Source organism: Fukomys damarensis, unplaced genomic scaffold (assembly GCF_012274545.1).
Source record: "Fukomys damarensis isolate Sample0158 unplaced genomic scaffold, DMR_v1.0_HiC HiC_scaffold_36, whole genome shotgun sequence".
Classification (NCBI taxonomy): Eukaryota; Metazoa; Chordata; class Mammalia; order Rodentia; family Bathyergidae; genus Fukomys; species Fukomys damarensis.
Genome location: NW_022900948.1, coordinates 98,354 through 117,763, shown reverse-complemented (window position 1 = coordinate 117,763; position 19,410 = coordinate 98,354). Strand labels below are relative to the sequence as shown.

Genomic DNA, 19,410 nt, shown 5'->3' with positions numbered 1-19,410 from the left:
CAAGAAACACTGTAAATACTCAGGAACATAGATAAGGTCCATGTTAGAACTAAAGGGCATCAATAATCACAGCTGAGGATATCTGTTCCATGTTTGGGTTTGAAGATGAGACCTCATCTTCAGGTTTTCTCTTTTTACTTTCATTACCTGAAACATTGCAGGTCAAGGCCCATATAATCATACCACTAAAGAGTGCCTGGGCACCTGGACCACTGGTATTCTGGAGCCAGACCTTCTTCCATAGGCCATGATTACCCTGGGACCTCAGCATCTCTCCAAAATGATATTTGCATATAATTCTTCTTTGTACAGGGCGAGATCATCACTGTGTTCCTTGCAGAACTGGCACTCTTATTTCCTCTCTGGAAAGCTCTTCTATCTTCCTCTGCCTGCCTCATGGAGGGGAAAGTGTACTGTTTTCAGAGTCCTCCCTGAAATGGGATTCTTAAACCAATCCATTTCTCAATGTCTGGATCCATCTCTAATCTAGGTTCCTTCACAGAACAGTGTCTCACTCAGGATGGGTTCAGGAGGTCTCTCGAGGTGTACCAGTCAAACCTCCTTTCTTACATCCCTACAGGGACCATCCCAGAGCCTTATGTGGCCCTTCATGCCAGTGTTGTTGCTGTCACTACACCTCTACATTTTTGGACCCTGTGTACTCAATCACCTTTTTCACTTTGTATCCTCTCACCTAGAGTCTATTAAACTTCAGGTGGTCACATAGATGGGGTCTACCATGCAGGTCCCACCTGACAAATCCCCCCACAGTGGACAGAAGAGGCACAAACCTGCACAATGTCCCAACACATCAGGAGGGAGAGAGAGGAGGAGGGAGTTCCCTATTCCAATTTTTCCCCAACATGCCTCCTACTTTTTAAAAAATTTTATGTATGTTTTTCCTTTTCTCGCTCTATAAAGGTTGAAATGTTACCCTAGCACTCCCCCTAGTGTTCTAATTTCCAATTTAGGTTTCAGTTTGCCCAGAAAAAGGAAATTTAACTCCAACTTCCTCATTCTCTGGCCTCAGACTACCCCACCCTGGGTTTAAAAGGGGCCACCCTACCTCTCTGAGCGGTGGTTTGAAGTCCCTACTTCAGACCCCCTAACAAGCTGTCTCATAATAAATCTTTATGTCTAATTGGTCGTCCCTGGCTCTTCAATTTACCTGAAAAATGTGAGAAAATGAAAAGATGAAAATAAAGTATTTGTAGTTGGGGAGGGGAGCAGGGAGTGAAGGGAGGGCAGGGACAAGGGGAAAAAATGAGAACCAAGACCTGTCATGTAAAGGTACAAGATCCCAATAAGGAATGTAACTGTACTGTATACCTAAAATCTACCAATAAACTCAATTAAAGCTGAAAAAAATTACCTGAAAAATAAGTTTTGAGATTCAACTGGTACCAATTTTTAAAACAAGGCAAAACCAAAGAGAGGATAGTAAATTACTTTGCTGTCAAGAAGTGTAAGTTTTAGTCATACCTTTTTCTTTAAAGATAATCAAAGTAAACTCAACTTCCCTCTGCACTTAAAAGAGAATGTTCTAAAAATCTGGATGTAATTTCTTCAGAAAAGAATAAAGACAGCAAATGAAAACACTTGAAATTACTATACTTGGTTTCTTTTTATCTTTATTAAATTTATTGATATATCTTAGGTATACATCAATGAGATCTTGTACGTTTACAAGACTTATCTTGTTTCTTATTTTTTTCCATTCCTCAAGCTCTCTTCACACCCTCCACTCTTCTCTGTTTCAAAGGCATCATTTCCATGTATTTTCTTCTCATATATTTTTTATTTTCCCTTTTTACTTTTCCCTACCCCTCCCACTTCCTCTACTATTATAGATCTTTTCTTCCTATTACAAAAATATCAATTATACATTTTCATCCTTATTTACACTTTTAGTTTTTCACACCAGAGAAACTATTTGGTATTTATACACGTGACTTATTAATTTCACTTAAGAGTATGACCTCAATGTGCATTCACTTAGCTATAAATATCTCTCATTTCTCATTCTTTATGTCTCAGTAGTACTCCATTTTGCTTTTTTAAAAATCCAAGGGCTAAAGGTGTAGGGGAAGTGAAAGAGGGAAATAAGGGACAAGAAAACATATGAGAAAAGGAAAAAATGGAAACAAAGTCTTTGTAAATAGGGGAAGGTGGAGGGGGGTGAAGGGAGGTCAGGGGTATGGAGAAAAAATGAGAACTAAGATCTGTCATGTAAAGGTACAAGATCCCAATGATGAATGTAACTGAACTGTATGTTTAAAAAGTACCAATAAACTCAGTAAGAAAACAAACAAACAAAAAAACACATCTTCTTCTTTACCAATAATGAGTTGATGGGCAATTGTGCTGTTTCCAAATTTTAGCTATTCCAAACTGTGCCGCTATATACATGGGTCACCATATATCACCGTGGTACGAGTCTATTAATTCTTTGGGGAAGATACCCAGCAAAGGTATAGCTGAGTCAAATGGGACTTCTAATTCTAGTTGATTGAGACATCTTCATATTGATTTCCACAGTGGTTCTACCAGTCTGTACTCCCACAAACAGTGGAGAAGGGCTCCTATCTCCCCAAAACCCTGCCAGCATTTGTAATTGGTTGATTTCTAGAATGTAGCCACGGTTAATGAGGAGAGATGGAATCTCAGTGTTATTTGCATATGCATCTCTCAAATGACCAGTGATGTGGAGTATTTTTTATGTTTATTTGCTATTTTTACATCTTTGTCTGAGAAATGTCTGTTCATTTCAGAAGCCAGTTTTGAACTGGGTCTTTATATTTGGGGGATCTGATTTTTTTTTTATTTCTTTCTATATTCTAAGAGTAGACCTTTGTCTGAGGAACAGCTGGTAAAAGAATTTTCCCATATTTTTTTCTAATTGAGTTTATTGGTATATTTTAGGTATACAGTGCAGTTACACTCATCATTGGGATCTTGTACTTTTTTTTTTACATGACAGGTCTTGGTTCTCATTTTTCCCCTTACCCTGCCTTCGCTTCACTGCCTCCTCCATTCCCTATTTACAAATACTTCCATTTTTTCATTTTCTTGTATTTTTTTCTTTTCCCATATTTCCTTTCCCCTACCCTTCCCACTTTCCCTACACCTTTAGCCCTTTTCTTCTTATTTTGCATTGTCAATTATACCATTAGGATCTTATGTACAACTATTTTCCCATATTGTGGGTTGTCTCTTAGCTTTACTAGTGACTTCTCTGGCAGTGCAGAAACTTTTTCTAAAGATGAGATCTTAATTGTTGATACTTTGTGCTAGTCCCCATGCTACTGAGGATCTGTTCATAAAGTCTTTTCCCATGCTGATACCTTCAAGAGTTCTACCTAACTTATCTTCCAGCAAGTTTAGTGTTTCTTTTCTAATATTTAGATCTTTAATCCATTTGGATTTTAGTTTAGTGCATGGTGAAAGACATGGGTATAATTTCAATCTTTGTCAAGTTCAAATCCAGTTTTTCCAACACCATTTATTAAAGAGACTATCTTTCCTTCACTGAGGGTGTTTTTCTCCTTTGTCAAAGATGAGGTAGCTGAGTATGTCAGGAGTTGTTTCTGTATCTTCTAATGTGTTCCACAGATCCTCAGGTCTGTTTCTTTGCCAGTTACAGGTTGTTTTTATCATAGTGGCTTTGTAGTATAGATTCAAGATGGGGATTGTGATACCCCTGCCATGTCTCCATTGCCTAGGATGGCTTTGGCTATTCTAGGTCTCTTCTGATTCTAAATGAATTTTTGGATTGTTTCTCTAGGCCATGAAATATACTGTTGGGATTTCCATAGGGATTGCATTGAATCTGTATAGCAGTTTTGGAAGTATGGCCATTTTCACTATATTGATTCTTCTTACTCAGGAACAAGGGGTGTGTTTCCATTTTCTTAAATCCTCTTCAATCTCTTTTTTTCAGAGTGCTGTATTTCTCAATGTAGAGATCTTTTGTTTCCTTTGTTAGATTGATTTCTAGATATTCCATTTTTTGCATGCTATTGTGAAAGGGGTTGTTTCCCTCATTTCACTCTCAGTAAGTGAGCTATTTGTGTACAAGAAAGCTATTGATTTTTGAGTATTTACCTTGTACCTAGCTACTTTACTGAGTCTGTCAGTTAAGTGTAGATATCTTTTGGCAGAGTTTTTTGGGTCTTCTATGTAGAGTATCATATTATCAACAAATAATGACAGTTTAACTTCTTCATTTCCTATCTTTATTGCTTTTATTTCTTTCCCTTGACTAATTGCTGTGGTTGATGTTTCCAAAACTGTATTGAACAGGAGTGGTGACAGTGGACATCTCTGTCTTGTTCCTAATTTTAGCATGAAGGTTTTCATTTTTGGATCATTGAGTATGATGTTGGCTTTTCATAGATAGCCTTTATCAAGTTGAAATAAATTCCAATTTTCTGTAGAGTTATCATGAATGGGTGTTGAATTTTGTCAAATGCTGTTTCTACATCTATTGAGATGACCGTATGGATTTTGTCCTTCACTCTGTTAATATAGTGTATTACATTTACTGATTTATGTATGTTGAGCCAGCATGAATCCAAAGTGGTCAGGGTGTATGATCTTCTTAATGACCCTCTGAATTCTGTTTGCCAGTATCTTATTGAAGATATTTACATCTATGTTCATTAGGGAGATTGGCCTGTAGTTCTCTTTTTTGGTTGGGTCTTTCCCTGGTTTTGGAATCAAAGGAACACTTGCTTCCAGGAATGAATTTGGAAGTATTGCTTCTCTTTCAATTTTACTGAAAAATTTAGAGTAGTGCCAATAGTTTTCTTAAAGCCTTGTGGAATGCAGCATTGAAGTCATCGGGGTCTGGGCTTTTCTTTGTTGTTAGTTTTTAACACATATTTTCATTTTCACTGATTGTATTTGGGGTGTTTAGAATTTTCATATCTTCTTCATTCAATTTTGGTAATTCATATGTATCTAGAAATCTGCCCATTTCTTCTGTGTTCTCCATTTTATTAGAGTACTGATTCTTGAAGTAAGTACTGATGATCCTCTGGATTTCTACTGCATCTATTGAGACTTCACCATTTCCAGCCCTAACTGCATGAATTTGAGCCTTGTCTTTCCTTTTTTTTATATTTGGCTAAAAGTTTGAACATTTCATTTATTCTTTCATAAAACCAACTCTTTGATTTGTTGATTTTTTTGTATAGTTCTCTTAATCTCCATTGCACTGATTTCTCTTCTGATCTTTACAATTTCCTCCCTTGTATTAGCTTTAGGTTTTTCTTGCTTTTCTTTTTCTTGAAGCTAAATATCCACACCATCAAGCTGTTTATTTGAGCTCACTCTGTTTTCCTACTGTGGGCATTTACTGCTGTGAATTTCCCACCTAAAACTGCTTCCATTTTTGTCCCATAGATTTCTGTTGTTGTACTGGCACTGTCATTAAATTGTAAAAATTGTCTAATTTCCTCTAATTTCTGCAGTGACTCATTGTTTGTTCAGAAAAGTATTATTCAATTTCCATGTGTTTTTGAAGTTCTTTTGGTTTATTATGCTACTGATCTCCACTTTAATTGCACTGTGATCTGATAATATACATGGGATAACTTCAATTCCTTTGCATTTACTTAAACATGTTCTATGAACTAGTGTGCAGTCTATTTTGGAGACTGACCAGTGTGCAGCTGAAAATAATGTATATTCTGATTTTTGGGAGGTGGAACACTCTGTAGACATCTATTAAGTCCATTTGTTCAAAAGCTTGGTTCAGTTCTAGTATTTCTTTGTTGACTTTTAGTCTAGATGATCAGTCTATTTGTGACAGCTGGGTATTGAAGGCCCCCACTACAACTGTATTAGTACTTATTTGGTGCCTCACATCCCTTAATATTTGTTTTGAATAGTTGGGGACATTAGTGTTTGGTGCATATATATTTATGATTGCCATCTCTTCCTGTTGAATTGTTCCTTTTACAAGGATGTAGTGACCTTCTTCACCTTTCTTAATTATTTTTGGTTTGAAATTCACTTTGTCTGCAAATAAGATAGCTGCCCTTGATTTTTTCCAGGTTCAGGTCACAGGAGACCTGTTTTCCATGTGTTTACTTTCAGTCTATGAGTTTCTTTTTGAAGTAAATATGTTTCTTGTATACAGCCTATTGTTGGATTTTGCTTCTTTATCCATTCTACCAGTCTATTTCTTTTGATGGGTGAATTGAGGCCACTGACATTGATGGTTATAACTGATATGTATTAATTTATCATTGTCATCTTATTTTACTATTGCTTCTTTTTTATTTTTCTCCCTCTTCCTTTAAATTCTTGACTGTTGAATTTGCTCTGTTGGGCCTCATCGAGTGGTTTATTGAGGAGAGTTTAGCAACTGAGAAACCTCTGCATTGTATCTTAGACTCTATTTTTGTTTTCATATCTTCTCTTTCTATTCAGTTATTTTCATATTTTCTAATCCTATATAAAACTGGTAATTCATACCTTGTATTGTTTTATTTAAATCAATTAGGTCATTGTTCCTTCAATAATATTTCAAATGTTTATTTCTAAAATCCTTTATCTGCTTAAAAAATCAAGTTGCAGCTGACTAAATATCTTATAAATTTGATTATGCTTTTCTTAATCAATTCTTAAAATATTTTGAATTTTTGGTTTATTGCTTTGCATGTTATTTTTCTTCAATGTGAATTACCAAAGTTTTGGAGAATTTAAGAGTCTTAGGGAACATCTTTTTGACTTGCTTTCTCATATCTTTATTGCTTTTGTGCAGCAGGTTGAAGATCATTTAGGGTAGAAAATCTCTGACCTGACTGAGGGAGTCTCTTTAGTTAGAATCTGTATCCCTGTGGTTTGTCCTTATGTTTGTTGGTGTTTTCACATTTATACGTCTTCTCGCACTGCTCATATTTATGTCTCTTCTTAATGTGCAAATTCTCTCTGAGGCCCTCCCTGAATGTGGAGCCTGCTTCTAATTTCCTCTTCAGGCAGAGATATGTCAGCCGTTAGCTGTGTTTTTGTGGGTGATTCATCAGATTCATCAGACATTTTTCTCTCTATTTTATTATCAGATACTTTAAATGTTTTGGATGAGACTACATGGAATCGAACAATTCAAACATCCTGTGCTCCCATGATTTCTGTGTTTGGGAGGAATTCTTTAAATCCTTGTCACCTTCCTATGGCAGCAATACCTGGAGAAGTTTATGTCTGCTCTAGCCACACCTGTTTGAGAGAGATTGATATGCAAATCCCCACCACCCAGCCCCTGCTGTTATTCATCCTCCCACTCCAAACTCTCTTTTACACCTCTCAGATTCTTCACCCCACCCAGAATTTGAATGCTGCCTACTGGTCAACAGGGAGTGCACTTCCACTTGACCTTCAGCAGTGTCTAGGAGCCAATGGGAGGGAGCTCTCTTGGACTCCTGACTAAAAAATCTTTAGTGGGTATTGGGTGGATCCTGCATGAACACTTAGCTCTGTGGGGTTGAGGATTCAGCAGCATTTGAAGAGGCAGTGATGTACACACCCTAGCACTGCAGCGGTGTCTCTCCTCCAGCTGGATCACATTATTCAGAGCTGTGCACCATGCCTATTTTGTGGTCCATATACAGAGCAAACCCTTGTTTCTTTCTTACCTACGGGCTTGCTTATCCTAAATAAGTCATCACCCTCTGATTAATTTTTCTTTTGTAGCTCTTTTCTAGGGCCTTAACATGAAATATCTCTGGTATGAATATTCTGGTCACTGACAGCTGTCTCCTAGTAATGAGGAGAGCTAGGATAGATGTGAATTGGGCCTAGAACACTTGATAGGGCATGAATCACTGCCATCCAGCCACCACCACTTGACTGGCTTTTTCCTTTACTTTCTTGCCTCAAGGGGTTAGATGCTTTCCCAAGACTGATTATTGGCTTGGATTTAGCTTGAGGCAGTGCATGGATTGAGAAGCAATCCTGCATTTTTCTCTGAACACCCCTGTAACTGATAAGCTCCTTCAAGTTGTCTTCCTGTGCTTAGATTCGTCATTTGACCCTTTTTCCAAGTAACTTCAGAACTTGGCAAGTGTTGTCCCAGCATCAAATTAGTTCTGCTAGCTCTAACCTGCAATGATTGAATCTACTCATGTAAGTAGTACTTTTATAACACAGAAGTGGGGAAGAAGGAAATTTTGAGAGGACATGATGGAGATACATGTAAGAGTGGGAGAGAGTTTAAATAGAGTGTGGTGTAGGCACACAGAATTGTGGGGTAATTTATAACCAAACAAAAACCTAGCTAACCCGGAGTGACTGACTTTGGTATCCAAGTTTGACTTGGTAAGACACCATATAGTTATGAGCAAGAATTTAGATTCCTACACACATTACTAGCACACAGGTGCCCTCCCAGTTCTTTAAAAAACCAATACCATTAAAAAGAGAGAAAAACAAAAAAGTTAAAAAAAAAAGTCCTCCCAATTGATTTATACTGCAGTCAGAATTCAACCAGAATGCCCTTCCCTCTTTATTTAAATAAGGAAAGGTATTGTCTTACAGTGCGTAATGGGAAGTGAGACATACTATTCTGTATTTCTGTCTTGGAATTTCGATTTCTCCACTGGTGATTGAGGTGATTCTTCAAACAGACTTGTACACTCGTGTACCAAGCAATGAAGAGGCCTGGGGGACAATAAGGGCCATCATGACTGTTTCTCATTCACTCAGTAACCAGAACTAAGCAACACTTCATCTGCTCTCCTTTGAGCCTGTGATATTTTCTTCTACCTTCTGACCAGTCGACTTGTAGTGAATCAGGGTGGGAGATGGCGTAGTGCTAAACTAGTCTGGTGGCTGGTTTTAGTTGTTTTCTGGAAGGTTTCTCCAATTTCATTTTCATTCCCTTGATAATAACTCCTGTACCTGCTTATGTCTGCTCCTCCACTACCTATTTTTTCACTTTGCACCAATCTTTATGGTCACATGACCCATCTATGAATCTTTGTCTCATATTTTATTAAAAAGCACACATTTTTGCATATGTGTGAGTGTGCAAAGAAAGAAAGACACAAGAAAGCATAAAAACAGAAAAAGAGAAATGGTAACTCAAAATTTGCTAAAGCATTAACTCAGTAAATGTGAATAATAGCCATTCTATTATTTTCTGTCATGTGAATCTGAAACATGATTGAAAGTTTTTCAAGAGGTCCCTTTATTGGGAAATAATCACATAAAAATGATTAATATTATTTCTTAGGGAAAAGCATGTCCAAGTCACTATGAAATACCATGTTAGAGCCAATAGGAAAACTAAAAACCCACAGTAAGGTATTACAATGTGTTATTGTTGAGATGCAGGGTAGAACTGTATGGCATATCCTTAGAAGAACCAACAAAGAGTTTCCATTTAACCCAGAAATTCTACTCCTAATTGTACATCCAAGAGAGCTGGAAATAAATGTGAAAACATATACTTTTACATTAATATTTATAGCAGCATTGTTCTAAAGAGCCAAAGGACAGAAACAATTCAAATGTGCGTGAACAGATAGACACAATATCATTTGCATTTTTTCTAAATTTCTGAGAACATAAAAATACAGCTGGGTTTAGGCTTCAATTGATTGATTGACCAAAATGACCTGCTCCAGTCAAGCCTGGCCAGCAAATGAATTTGCTACAGATTGCTTATGAAGAATTTATGGATTGTGGGCAAGAGTATTACAAAATTCATCAATGGCTGTCTGTCTGTGAAACTACTATTTATATATGATGTAAATTAAACAGCAAGAAACAGAATGAATAAGATGAGATCCCATTTCTTGATTATTTGTGCTGGTTCATGCGCAACTGAGGTTTTGTTCATGAAGTCTTTTCCCATGCCAATATCTTCAACAGTTCTACCTAACCTCTCTTCCAGCAGGTTTAGTGTTTCTGTTTTACTACTTAGATCTTTAATCCATTTTTATTTTAGTTTAGTGCATAAACAGAGAGATAGGTCTATTTTTAATCTTTGGCAAGTTGAAACCAATTTTTCCAGCACCATTTGTTAAAGAGACTATCTTTCCTCCACTGAGGCTACTTATCTTCTTTGTCAAAGATAAGGTGACTCAGTGTGTCTTGAGTTGTTTCTTCATCTTCTAAGCTGTTCCACTGATCTTCATGTTTATTTGTTCACCAATACCATGATGTTTTTATCACAGTAGCTTTATAGTATAATTTCAAGTTGAGAATTGTGATACCCCCCTACTCTATCTCCATTCCCTAGAGTTGTTTTTGCTATTCTAGGTCTCTTCTGACTCCAATTTAATTTTTGGATTGTTTTCTCAAATTCTGTGAAATAGGCTGTTGGAATTACAATTGGGATTGCATTGAATCTGTACAGCAGTTTTGGAAGTATAGGCATTTTCATTATATTGATTCTTCCTACCCAGGAATAAGGGATGTCTTTCCATTTTCTTATACTCTACAATCTCTTTGTTTCAGAGTGCTGTAGTTTTAAGTGTAGAGGTCTTCTATTTCTTTCGTTACATTGATTCCCAGGTATTTCACTTTTTTGGATGGTATTGTGAAAATATTTATTTCTCCAGTTCCCCTCTGAATGAGTCTGTTGTTCATGTATGGTAGGGCTATTGTTTTTGTGCATTGACCTTGTATCCTGGTACTCTACTGAATTAATATAATCTAGAATTAATATAATCTAGTAATAAATCTAGAAGACGTTTGGCAGAGTTCTTGGTGTCTTCTATATAGGGTATCATGCCATCTACAAACAATGACAATTTAACTTCTATGTTTCCTATCTTTATTCTTGTTAGTTCTTCTCTGTTTAATTGCTCTGGATAATGTTTCCAGAACTATATTGAACAGGACCACCAACAGAGTGAAGATACAACCCATATTGTAGGAAAACATTTTTACCAGTTGTTCTTCAGACAAAGGTTTACCTTTTAAAATATATAAATAATTTTTAAAAATCACCTAAATCTAAAGACCTAATCCAGAAACAGGAATCTGAAATGTACATAAATTTCTTAGACAAGAAGTAGAAAAAGCAAATAAACATATGATAAAATGTTCATCATCACTGGTGATATGAGAGATGCAAATGAAAGCAATGCTGAGATTCCACCTCACTCCAGAAAGAATGGCTGCTATCAAGATATCAACAAATGCTGGCAGGGTAGTGTGAAAAAAGGAACCCTTCGCCACTGTTGGTGGGAGTGAAGAGTAGTGTAATCACTGTGGAAATTAGTGTGGAGATACTTCAAAAAACTAGAACTAGAAGTCCCTTTTGACAGCTATTCCTTTGCTGAGCATCTTCCCAAAAGAATTAAAAACATCATACCACAGCGATATATGTGCACCCATGTTTATAGCAGGAAAGTTTGTAACAGATTAATCTTGGAAACAGTCCAAATGCCCATCAACTGGTGACTAGATAAAGATGTGGTTTGGTTTGTTTTTTTATAAAATGGAGTACTTACTACTCAGCCATAAATAATGAGGAACTACAGACATTTATAGCTAACTGCATACACATTGAGGCCATACTATTTTTTTTGTTTTCTTTGGTACTGCTGATTGAACTCAGGACTTTGAGCTTTCCAGGCAGACACTGTGCTGCTGAGCTATATCCCTGGCTCACAATCATACTCTTAAGTCAAATCAACAGGACACACATTTGTAAACACCAAAATAGTTTTTCTGGTGTGAGAAACTAAATTTAAATGAGAATTAAAATGTATAATAAATAATGTGAAATAGGAGGAAAAGGTCCAAAGGGATAGGGGAAGGGAAAGAAGGGAAAGGAAAAAATATGAGAAAAGAAAAAAAACAGAAACAACATTTGTAAATAGGAGAGGGGTTGAAAGGCAGAACAGGGGAATGAGGAAAAAAATAAGGATCAATATATATCATGTAAAGGTACAAATTTGCAATGATGAATGTCATCATATTGTATACATAAAATGTACCAATAAACTTAAAAAAAAATACTCAGACAACAAGATTACTGATAGGAATACAGAAAGTAAAGACCGGGCCCAGGAAATTTTGGTTGGGAACAAGGTTAATATTGCCTACTGCACTGGAAGCCATAGGTGCTACAATGTGGCAAATAGTTTGTCTATCTTTTGCCCATGTCCTAAGGCTGTGCAGGAGACTGAGATTTAGGGTGGTGGACTAATAAACTTGGTGGAGAAAAGGTCACTGGCACTCAGTGCTCAGGATTGGACATGAGTATTGCTGACTGCTTTTGTTCACACTTGTATTGAGAATCTGGAACAAAGGGCAGAGCTGAGTGATTTCCAATGTTTGCAGTTTTATCACATGAGGAGTACCTGCAATGTTAGTGCAGAAGAGCATGTTGTGGCTGCAAATGTTAGCACTTTAATTAATCCAAGTATATTGTACACTGGTAAAATGAAAGATTGCTTTAAAAAAAAACATGCCCTGTTAAAAGTTAAATGGTGTTAAATGGTGCAAAAAAAAACACACAAACCTTTCATTTGAGAATAAAACCCCTGAGACAGCTGCTTATTCAAGATCATCTCAGTAGTGATATCCTCAAATTCAGCCACCTGGGCACTCAGAAAATACAACAGCCATAAGGGAAGGAAGTCTGGCTACTGCTCAAACTGACAGCTGATCTTGGCATCATCTATGTGATACTGGTGATTCAGGTACATAGAATGCAGAATTGATTCCATCATAGGGCAATGAAGACATGCTGTGATAGCTGTACAGAGCACACAGCTCTGTCATATGATGTTGTAGTTTGGAACTTATGTATCACCAGAGCAGCATGTATTAAAGTCTTGGCCCCCAGCAAGATGTTCTTGGAAATTCAAAGGAACTGTAAGACGTGGGCTCAAGGGGTGGGTAGATGGGTCAGAATATCTCTGAAGGAGAATGTGGGATCCTCCTATCTTCCTCCCCTTCAATTTCTGACCATGAGTTGAGCATTTTGCTCTACCACATGCTTCTGCTGTGATGCCCTGCCTCACCACAGGTAGAGCAATGGGACCAGTTGTTCATGGACTGAAACTTCCAGATCAATTGACAAAGTATACCCTTTCCCTCTATGACTCAGTATAGCTCAGACATTTGTAACAGTGAAGCAAAGCTGACCAATATGTATGTATAAATGTGAGGCCATCATACACTCCAATTGGACAGTGCTGAGCACAGTGAGAACAGAAGCAAAGGAGAGTTTTTCTCACAAGTCAAGAGAAGCCTTTTGTGTAGTTTTTTTCATGGTGAATATGCTAAGAGGTCCTGAGTAGAATAACATAACTTTCTTATGTCAAACACTTGCATCAAATTTTGCACTTATGTTTAGCACACACTGTCTCATTCTCATCACCAAACCACACAGTGTGAAGGAGATGATCACCCCATCTCATACACAAGGAAAGAGGCATCACAGGGTTAAGTAAGTAAAAAAAAAAGAAAAGTACAGTAGGTGTGTGGTGATATCTGAACCCTGTTCTTCCAGGTATCTTGGTGATGACAGGATTCAAGCTTCAGCAAACTGTTTATCATTTTAGGGAAAAGTCAACCTGTGACAAAGGTAGGGAGAGGGTGTGTGGTTAGACCACATTTTCAAATATCAAAAATAAATTTCTTTCTTTTCTCATACTCAGCAGGGGAGTAAGCAACTTCATTGCATCAAGAAAAGCAGACACACAGAAAGTGTACTCAGCTCCTATGCTGAAAGAATTTCATTTCCAAATAATAGAACTGCAAGGACTAGAGAACAATGGCAAAGGGGAAATTTGCTCAAGGACAGAAACGTGATTGAAAACCAAAAGGGGACCAGTGAAATTTATACCTGTGAGTGCTGGATTAGTCCATTTATCTTTGCAAAGGTCCCCTGAGGAGGAAGAGGGTCCTGAGTAGCAATGGTTGAGGGACACATCTAGAAGACAAAGACAAAATCCCCACAGCTCTCATCTACCCACAGAGCTGCACATCAGATACCTCAGACACTCAGTAAAGACCTCTAAGCCTTAATTCCAACATTCTAAACTGAAAGAGAACTGCAAATTCAATCTAAGCCTATGCGATTTAGGGAAACCCTGTAGCAAAATTTTAAAAATTTTAAAAAGGGCAGACTCTCTAGCTCAGTATGAGCTGAGTTTAATCCCTGGTACTGAAATAAGAAAAATAAACATATAGGGCCAGGGATTTACCTCAGTGGCACTACACCAGCTTAGTGAGTGCAAGGTCCTGGGTTGATCCTTCGTACTGATAAAAAAAACATAACATTTAAATTTCAGTTACTATTTTTTTCATTTTCTGTCTCTGTCTCTTCCAAAATGCCTTATTGTGGTACAGTAAGCCATGTTCTCCTGTGATGATGTGAGACCCCACAATGGCTCTGTGATAAAATATAGCCAGGTGAATAATGTCAGCATGGTGATGATGTGGCATCAGTCTGCGGTGGTGGTGAATCTGTGGCCCATGTTGTTTTTCTTTTAAGACAAAAAATAACGTCAATGTATGAGTTGTTTTTCTAGACTAAAATGCCAGTATTCTGGTTGAATTGAGTGTTGGCACTTTGCAACAAGTCTCTTTGGGGTTGTAGTTTGGGCACTCATGTCTAAAAGTTTCACCATCACTGGGCTAGAGCATGATTTATACTTAAATATAAGCACTAAAATGCTAATATCTCAATTCCCAACCTGGTAGCTAAAGCAGTCACTTTCATAGCTCTGCCCCTGGACAATGTCCTGGTTATACCTACTTACATGAAGGAAGTTATATGAAGGACATATTTTTATGGAAAATACTAATCAGAGAACTGTTTAAAGTGATATTGCCACAGGACCCCATCCCAAGTAAGGCTAGAAAGGCAGGCTATGACAGAAAGATCCTAAACAGTGTGCAGGCACCAAGACATCTTGGCATCAATATTGCACTGTTCCTCCCCCATGCACAAGAACAGATTTTACAATTGGGCACTTTGTCCAACAACCACAGATTGATCTGATGGCAGGGAAGAGCAAATCAGAAACTACCAGGAACGGTTGGCACAGATAGGCTCACCCATTCCTCTGCAGGGTATCTAACAAGTTGGTACACAGAAGGGCCCAGGGCTGCGTGTGCCAGTATCAGCTAAGATTAAAAATGAGTATGAGTCTCAGCCTAATAGCTGAGAGCCACCACAACACAGCAGGCCTTTTGGACATAGTAGTGCCAGAAACATGACACATAGCATGTACTGGGGAAGTCTTCCATTCTTTTAAGAAAAAGCTTGATTAAATTTGGACACTGAACACATCAGAAACCCATCCTCTGACAAAGGCCTTACAACTTTCCATACAGTTAGTCAGAAAATAAAATAAAATAATATAGAATATAGCAGACAGTACCTCAGAGAAGTCAACATAACAAGGGTTCTTGTCACTTTTGCAAAAAATGTCCCCCAAAATCTAAAAACTCAAATTTAGTGATGGACAGACTCTGATCCCCACCAAATGAACCAATTAATCCAGCAGATAATTCAAACCCAGGGAGGGAGCAGGTAGAGAAGGAATCAGATTTGAACATAACTATTTTGAGTTTGGGCTAGGCAGTGTCTCTCACTGTAACTATCACCACATGTTCGCTTCCAGCTGGCCCAATATCCTCGGTGCTGACCAGAGGTACTGCTGGGAGAAGTCACGGGGGAGGGGGGTAAGCAAAGAGCATGCCTGTGATGACTCTGCCCCTGCAGCCTGCTTCTGTCTCAAGTAGGAGACCAGGTTCCTGAGAAGCCATCTCCACAGGCCTGGCTCCACTGTGGCCATTGCCTCAGTGCTGGCCTACTGGGGACTGCCTGGCTGGCTAGGAGCACTGCATAGCCATAGGGGCTCCCCTGCTTCATGTGACCTCATCCAGCTTGGGTCGGTCTAGTCAACCATGCTGGGTGATCTTCAGCTGGATCAGCTTGCTCCCAGAAGTGTGGTCTTTGAGAAGACCACTGATGACTCCCTGGTCCCCCTCTAGGATATGCATAGATGTTGGGAAGCAGCTATTTTTCAAAACTGAAAGCCCATTCCAACCCAGCTGCAGCATCTGAGCATACTCTGAAAGTCTTCAGCTTTTTGTCTCATGTTTTGGTGCTTAAGAGAGGCTTGGGCTCCATCTCAGTGGTCTGATGATTGCACTCACTCTCTAGTCTTCTTCCCCTGGGAAGAGACTGGAGCTTCCTAGTGGTGGTGGTGGTGGCTCTGCTCCTCAGCCCCATGTCTGCTATTGCTGAGATCTGCTGCCTGACTCCTTGGTCCCTTCACCAGGGTGGTTCTCTTTGCAATTGCAATCAGGGGTATGGTCTGAGCTGTGGTCAGACTGCTGCCCACCACCCTTGGTCCTGCTCTGTTCCTTATAAGGAGAGTGGCTTGTCCTTCCCTAATCACTGGAAAGGCTCCTCTACTTGTGCCTGTCTGCCCAGGTCTTGGGCACACCTCTGTCTCCTTCTCTTCCCCAGTGTTCACCACTCCAGTTGCACACTGAGAGATTATAACCCTCCAGGCTGTTTCAGCAGTCAGAACTTTTACCAGGCTGGTCCAGTCTCCTTCCAAAAAGGTCCAGTCTCGGTCTGAGTACAGAAGGTGTGGAGTCCACATCCAGGGTTCGATGCCAGGTGGATGTATCCATCTGTGAGAAGCTCATAGTGCACAGGGAGGAGTGAGGGCTAGCAGTGCTGGGGATACCAAGACTCTTCTGCTTTGGTAACATCCACTTGGAGCCTGTGGTCTGGACCAATCAAAAGAAAGACCCTCATTTTAGCACAGGCATCCTGGGCTGCATCCAGGCTCTTGTACTGGATGCATGCAAAGGTATCTCCTTAGATGTGATCAATGGTCTGAATGTTTCTAAAACGATCGACCTCCCAGGCCAGGAATGCCGGTGAAGTATTTGGTTCCAGACCACCCGCCCAGAGGCGAGCTGTGGAGTTGGCCTTGCCTTAATCTATCTTAATGGGATTTCTGCCAATCACCCAGTCTGATATAGCCACCTTAGCCCTGTGGGCCATGTCCAGATTCTGAAACTGTAGAAAAGCAAAGGCCCCAGCCTGTCCTTGGGCAGGCCTCTTGATGACCACCTCCTCAATGATGCGGTACTTCTTAATGCGCTGTTCCACTTCAGACCGGCTGTGTCTCACATTCCTGATAAACAGGGTTAGAGTGGCTCGCTGGTCGTCCTCGAGCATCAAGTCCTCTTCACTCATGGCCGGATAGCCGTAGGGGTTCCTGTGGTCATCATACAGACCACAGTAGTCCAGCTGCAGGTAGCTGAGAGGGTTGGCGGGCGCGGGTGGTCCTGGGGGTGGCGTGGTGGCTGCAGTGCTGCTGCTGCTGCTGCTGCTGCTGTTTCTCTGGCTGGTCCTGCCCCCTCTGGCGCACACCTTGAGCGGAGGTCCTAGAGCAGCAGTGGGCTGGCCTCGAGCAATCTGTGGGTGCTGGAAGTTCGAGTAGGCCACACCCCCAGCTCTGTAGTGTGCAACAGGCGCAGTTTGATCTCGCCCCAAAGGGCTCGAATTGATGGAACAGCCCCCTCGAGGAGCTCCACAAGCAGCGCAGGGTTCAGGGCTCAGCGTCTTGTACCCCTGCACGGCTGCAGATCCAGGACCTGCAAGTTCGGAGATGGAGATGAGCGGAGCCACACGCCTGAAACGCCCAGGTTCCCCACGTGCTGCCAGCTTCAGAGCCGAGGAACGTCCGCTGCTAGCCATGTGATCTCCCACCCCACCCAGTTTCGCTGGCCTGCAGGAGGTCTTAGGAACAGCTCATGGCCTGCCCACCTCGGCCTCCAACGGAGCTCCTGCTGCCGCTTTGCGGAGGACAAGCCAGGCCTGCTCGGGCTGGAGTCTCCCTGGCTCTTCCCCTTCATGGCACAGACGCGGGGTGCTAGTGGCTCCTGGGTCCTTCACAGTGGCGCAGGAGGCAGGCACCCAGGGGCAGCCATCTTGAACGAAAGGACTCCACAGAGACTATCTTTCACATGGGTCCCACAGACTTCCCTGCATGCGCAGAAGGCAGTGAAAAATTCTGTCAGACTCAAGACACGTCTTCCAAATATGGAGGTTTGAAACCTTGTTGAGCCCAGATCTTCCAACTTTTCCTGTTCAGGAAGTGGCCAAACTGTGGTTGTTAGATTGTGGTAAGAAAGGGATACGTGCTTTTAGCATGGTGACTTCTTACTAGAGAAGCTCACTCCTTTGCTCGGAAGAAAAATCTACCCCAGGCAAGGCTTTTGGAGCCCAGTAGAAGATAATCAAACTAGTCAACTTCTCAGGAAAATCCACCCACATTAGTGGTGTGATCAGCTTAGGGTTTGTTGAACCCTTGAAGTTCATCCATGGCCCTGCATTTAAACAGCCGAACGTGGTTAGGAGCAATCAGCCCAAGCCTCGGTTGGGACGAACTTTCTTCCTAAGAGGTAACCCTGTATGTGTATTTTAATGAACGAGAACATTTCCCTTGTCTTCTCCAGCCATCCTAACCAAATGCAGCTCTTCACTCACTCTGTGGCTTCACTGACTGAATTATGCGGTGAAAGAAAGGCTGTAGTTGTTTGCTTATTGGCACCAGGGGAGTGGGCACCAACTGAAGGGCCGAAGCACAGCAGACACCTGTAGAGACACTGTTCTGTGAGCAAGCAGAAGCAGAATCTGCAATTATGCCTGAAGTACTCAGGTTCTAGTTTGTTTAAGACTATGTATTTGATAAGTTGCACTACAGAACATTTTGATGAGGTTTGATGAGTGACAATCACTCAACAGTGGACAATTCAAACTGAAAATGGCATATAATGTTTCCTATCCACTACACAAAAGAAATGGGTAGAAAAGAAAAGAGTTATGACAACATGTAAATTGTTATTAGTTTTAGGCACTGGAATTAAGTATTTTTCCTTTTGCTTGTATTGCCCAATAGCTCTATTCATAATATGACTTTATAATTATAAGAAAATATGATTACAGACTTCTTAAACTGAAATTTAATTATTTCAGGTAGGAGTGTGAAATAGTGCAGACACACTGCAGAATACCCTGATGGTTTCTCCAGCAGCAAAACATAGTTCCATGTGGCCCAGCATTTCCATACCCAGTGTAAAATCCCTTAGTATTAAAGGCAGAGATGGAGAAACGCTTGTATGTTTCTGGTAGTTATTCACAGTAAGTAAAAGAGAGGTGACTCACCCTCCTGTACACACAGAACTGTTGCTGTACTATGAAGGGAAGAAGCTCGAACATACAGCAACAAGGCCACAACATGGCAGTGGCTGAGAGGAAATAGCCTACAGAGCACACAACTACTGTGGTGTTTTACAGACATGAATGACAGAGAAGAGGAAAAGTCACAGAAACAGGAGACAGATTAGAAAATTGAATGGGAGGACAGAAGGGAAGAGCAGAAATTAGCACATAAAAAGTAT

The 19,410-nt window shown here is 40.1% G+C and overlaps 1 pseudogene; it reads right to left on the bottom strand.

Moving 5' to 3' along the window:
• Nucleotides 1–15,555: 15,555 nt before the first annotated feature.
• On the bottom strand, nucleotides 15,556–17,704 carry LOC104871829 (annotated as a pseudogene).
• Between the last annotated feature and the right edge of the window lie 1,706 nt (nucleotides 17,705–19,410).